The following is a 6,340-nucleotide window of genomic DNA, read 5'->3' on the forward strand; positions in this document are numbered from 1 at the left end:
ATAAAGGCTGTATATGTTGCGCCGAGCAGGTCCTGCCCCAATGTGGCAATAGTACTCCATTTCAGGGCGTATATGGCCCTTATACATATAGAGGATTGCATCGGCAGTGAGATACCTACAACGATCTTGGCAACAAATTGAAGTATGTGTTCCACTTCAGATTCAAAGTGAAGATCAGGCTCAGAAGTTTGTAAAGAGACGGAGCTTCCCTAAAATGATTAAGGGCGATTATAATGAAACAAGATGAGCTTTGTTTTTAATGTATTAAAATTAACTTTTTTTAAAGTATCTTCTTTTTATTTTATTTCTATTTTTTTTATTTGGCGAAAGAATCCAAATAATACGAATAATCAATCCTCATCTCAAAACCTCAGAAATGTAATAAATTAAAAGTGCATTGGATTTACTTGCAAGATGGTTGATATCATATTTTCTATGTGATAAATAAATAATAAAAAGCTTACAAAAATAAATAATTAAAAGATAAAAATAAATAATAAAAAGATAAAAATTAATAATTAAATGATAAAAATCCGACAATATTATTTTAAAAATGCAGGCGAAAAAGTAAATTCTCGACGTTCAACTCAGACGACGCGGGCTTTTTCAAGAATGTAACAGGTAAAAATGACACATTGTTGGTCCTGCTTCAATCACGAAAAAACTCGGGTCTTCCTGCTAGTATATATATGTGGGATTTGAAAACTCCCAGCCGAACTCGATTGTCGCCCTTTAACTCAGAAGAGCGACCTAGCTACGTTACTTCCTGTTCCCCATATTTCTTCCTCTTTTGCGCTGGACCTTCAAGGAATCGAGATGTAACAAACACCGCTCTGGGTGGCATGAGCCACCACAGCGCCCTGATTAGCCAGTCAGCCTTTTGCAGTTACCAAGCGCAAGTAACGAACTCTCAGTCTTTCTATCACTTCTTCATGTATATTTATGTAAGTAAATTGCATTTCTTTCGCTGATATATAACGGTATGTTTTCGTCCTCATTATGCGATCTTTTGCCTTTTCCAATCCTTTCACAATCACACATGGGGACGGGGTCGTCTATCACACAGCAGATCATCCTGTCCCCAACATCTTGGTAGACCGCCGATGTGATATTTTTTTTCTTCAAATGGTGACCTAACGAACGCTGAATAATCGTCGTTCCCCAAAACATTTAAAACGTTCTCACTGTCGCCATGAAACCTATCGTTATGTTGTAAAATAATCAGCTAAATATACTCAAAAAAAGAAAGAAAAAACAAAACAAAAAACACAATTTTCAAAAAAAAAAAGGAGCAAAACTTTTCCGTTGCATTTTCAACTTCACGTCTAAACACACACACACACCCACACACACACACATACATATATATATGTATGTATATATATATATATATATATATATATATATATATTAGTGAGGGGACAATTCCAATATTTTCCCCGATTCCGATAGCATTACCCATTCCGTACTAAATTTCCAATTCCGATACAATTAACGATTCCGATTCATTATAAATCTCGAAATATTTAACTATAAAGTTGTTACTTTCCCTGATTTCCGTAAAAAAAAAACGCATGTTAAATATGCGAATATTTTCCTAACCGTAAAAATACACTTGTGGAAAAAAATCTCTAGATTTTATCTTTACTGGTATTTTAAAATCAATAAATATAAATTATTTTATTATTATTGCCAGCAACTGAAGGTTTTGCTTTAAACAAAATCAATTAAAAGAATCGTTTTGACATCAGAAAATAAGCCTCATTTTTTCGATTCCGATTCCGATACTCCCTAATTTGTCGAGTTTTCCGATTCCTTCTTCCGATAATCGTCCCAACACTAATATATATATATATATATATATATATATATATATATATATATATATATATATATATATATATATATATATATATAGAGAGAGAGAGAGAGAGAGAGAGAGAGAGAGAGAGAGAGATTTTGTTATTGTTGTTATTTTTTCAAGCGATACATACGGTTAATATTGGCGCCGCCTCGGAGCTCATTTTTTTATTTTTTACTTAGAAAGTCGCCCTTTTTTAATTTGGACGTATATAACATTTTTATTTATTTATTATTTTTTAAAACAGTATATATATATATATATATATATATATATATATATATATATATATGTTTAATGAAAACAAAGGGATGTGGTGTTTATCTGATATACGCAATGGTAAACTTCAAACTAATATAAATAACAGTATTTATATATAGAAGATTTAATCTCAACCGACGTGCAAAAGCTCAATACGTAATAAATAGTAGATATTATTATAAAAGAAAGAAAATTAAAACTGTAAGTTGAACTTTACAATCGAAATTTATTGTTCGACTGAATACTCCAAAATAAATTTTGATTGTAAAGTTGAACTTACAGTTTTAATTTTCTTTCTCTTATATATATATATATATATATATACAGGGTGTCCCAAAAGTCGCACATCATCTAGGTTTTTATAAAAATAAATATAATATCTATTTTTTTGGTCATTAGCTCAACAGATGGACAATTCTAGTACACATTTGAGATGTTCCCGAAGACAAAGATACCAAGAGGGGCAGATCTGGTGAGCAGAGTAGCCACTCCACGAAGATCAGTATATGGTGTGCAACTTCTGAGACACCATATATATATATATATATATATATATATATATATATATATATATATATATATATATATATATATATATATATATACATATATATATATATATATATATATATATATATATATATATATGCGATGTGATATAGATGTACTTCTTACGCTTATCTCGGCATTTGTTTTCCAGTCGCCCTGTACTTCACTTGTCTCTGGTATTTTACAAAGTCGTCTCAGGAGAGGTGTGGCACCTCCTGCCACGAAAATTATATATATACATATATATATATATATATATATATATATATATATATGTGTGTGTGTGTGTGTGTGTGTGTGTGTGTGTGTGTGTGTGTGAGAGAGAGCACTTACATAAATCAATGTATACAGAGAGTGATAGCATCTTGAATATTAATCTCGCGTTTCTTTTATGTTTCGCCGTATATTATAACGCTGTATCGAGTCGAATGATAATATATATACGATTTTTTTTTAAAATTACAAACATTGATCGAACAGAGCTCCTCCGACTATTAGTTTTATTTAAAAAAAAAAAAAGACGTAGCTGTTAACGATCCGCTATTTTATGACCGTGTTAAAATTTCTTAAAAGGAGGAAATGGCTTAAAGCATTTAATATAAGAATCGACGAAACCAAAGTACAAATATTGTCATTTGGTTCAACTTTTACAAATCTCTGCTGTTGTATGAAAGGACCTTTGCGTGTGACGGTGTTTTCTGTGCGTGTCTGTGTGTGAGTTCTTTTCCTATCGACTCGAAAACGGCTGGGCCGATTTTCATAAAATTTCACACGAAGTTATTTTATCTACCTGATAGTCCTCTAAGACAGGGTTTATCTCGGAATGTCTTCGATAAGTATAGATAATCGATAAACGAAATAATGCGATGAAAGAAGTAAACCAACGATATTCATCAATCTAACATCACATGTGCATTTCAGAAGTTTTATGAGAACAAAACAAGAGAGATCCGGCGTGTAAAATCAGCAGTAGATTCTTTGATATGACGGGGGCGCGTTCGAATGATTTTTTTTTCATTTTTCATATATATATATATATATATATATATATATATATATATATATATATATATATATATATGTGTGTGTGTGTGTGTGTGTGATTAGTTTTGTTTGAAAAAGAAATCCAGCAGAGTGCTCAATTAAAAGGAAAATCCGAAATATAAGAGCGTATTCATATTTTATATTTTGTGCACAGAAAGTTGTTAGAAGAGACAAATCATTGGTACCGTCGGTTTCAAGCATGATAATTAGGACCGTCTAAATATCCTTATCAAGCTCTCCTCAGCCAATATTCGTCTCTTATATCTATAATATAAAGCTGAATGTGTGTGTGTGTGTGTATGTGGTCACGAATAAGCTCCTATATGGTTGACTACTTAAAAAAAACTGATTACATATAATGATAGAAGATGTATACAGACACAGGAATGGGTATTTTTGATCTGGCAGAACGCTGGTTCATTAAAATTGTTCGCGCCTGGTCCACAAAGTATGGAAATAAAAAATGTAAAAATTAAAATAAACGTTTTCAAGTATTTTTGATATAGATGCACATAAGAATACTTTGATAAGTGTGCTTTAACTTAAATAGAGATGGTATAATAAAATTGCGGGGTCTGCATTCGCACCTGGCCTCCATAGAATGGAAATAGGCACAAACTCTAATAAAGACTTTTCATATCTATCTGCGTAAGTATACTTTGATAATTATGTTTCAGTTTGAAGAAATATGGTATAATAAAATTATTGGGTGTTCGTTCGCACCTGACCTCCATTGAATCGAAATATGACACAAAGTTTAACAATGTTTTTTAATATAGGCCCACAGAATATTCGGATAAGTGTCTCATGAGGTTTATCTATTTTATTTTTACTTTCATCATATTTTGCTTTCGTTTTGATACCACCAAATTCAACCCAATTTTACAACCCTTCCTATTCATAACCTATCATACTTTCATAAATCAGAGTCCATTTTCTGGAGGCTGTTTTTGAACCCAGTCAACAACGGGTACTTTTGCTAGTATATATATATATATATATATATATATATATATATATATATATATATATATATATATATATATATATATATATATATATATATGAGTGGGTGGTTGTTTGATCTTTCGTGTAAATGTATATTTTTTTTGCGGAAAAGCATTGGTCGAAGTTTTTAATGCCGTCGTATATCGATGATTTTTCGGACGAAAGCGAACTTGTTTATCGGCGCGTGAATAATCGCGTCACACGCGCCGACTGTTAACACATGTGACAAGATGAGATGCGGAGGGATATCTTCTTGATGTAGACTTCGATGAAGCAGAAGACTTTATTTCTTCATTTCTTATTCCTTCTTCATTTTCTTTTCTTTCTTGTTTACTTATTGTTTTATATTTTCGTTTTCCCGCTTCTTTTAGCTTCTTTACTCTTTTGCCATGTTAAAAAAATATTCAGGGTGTATGCATGTTACTCTATTTTATTTATTTTTTTTTATCCAGCTTTATTTTTTTATAATATTCGAAATATTACATTTTGTTGTTGCTTTCCAATTTAAATATTGAAAGATACGTTTTAATTACATTAAAAGCATACATAATAATTTTAGTTATAGATCGACGCAAAAAAATATTTAAAAACATGCACATATATATATATATATATATATATATATATATATATATATATATATATATATACATGTGTGTGTGTACAATATATGGAGATAAGTACGTAGACAGATATATAGATATATTGATGGATATATGAATAAACAGATCAACTATAAATTGTAATAATGAAATAGAGTTAGATACATGTGCATACGTACATAGATAGATAGATATTTATACACATACACACACACACATATATATATATAAATCGATAATTCATTACCCGCACAGCAGCCGCCGATAAGCGTAATGTTTAGAAGCCTTGACTGACGTACGGGCAGTTGGGTTTCGATCCTGGCTGAAGGTTGTTGCATTTCTAGCTGCACTGATGAGCTGTGATACAGCGAAACATCACTGTATGTTAGTGACTATATATATATATATATATATATATATATATATATATGTATGTGTGTATATATATATATATATATATATATATATATATATATATATATATATATATAAAGAGTGCGAGGGAAACAGAAGAAAAGACGAAAAAGGAACAAACCAAAATATATGTCCATTAAAGTTTCGTCCTTATTGTAAGACTGCTTCTGGATAAAAAAAATAAAAATAAAAACGAAACGTTGATGGATATGTAACTTCATTTGTTTCTTCATATCTTCTCTATTCCGTCGGAATATTATTTCCATTATTCTTATTATTAGTATCATCATTATTATTATACATATATATATATAAACAGAAAACAACATGGCTTACGACAGCCTAACATTATTTACCATTAACCGGTCTTCTTTGTTAGGTTTGAAACCGAACGTACCAATATTTTTCTGGCCTTGTGTACTGTTTTAAATTAAAAAAAAATATATTAAGCTCTTGAATTGAATTTTTTTTTTGTAATGAAGCACTTTCATGGAATTCTTTCCCCAAAACAGTGAATATATATATATATATATATATATATATATATATATATATATATATATATATATGTATATATATATATATACATACATATACATAT

The sequence above is a fragment of the Euprymna scolopes genome, chromosome 31 (assembly GCF_053919585.1).
Source record: "Euprymna scolopes isolate OS-2025 chromosome 31, ASM5391958v1, whole genome shotgun sequence".
NCBI classification, from domain to species: Eukaryota; Metazoa; Mollusca; class Cephalopoda; order Sepiida; family Sepiolidae; genus Euprymna; species Euprymna scolopes.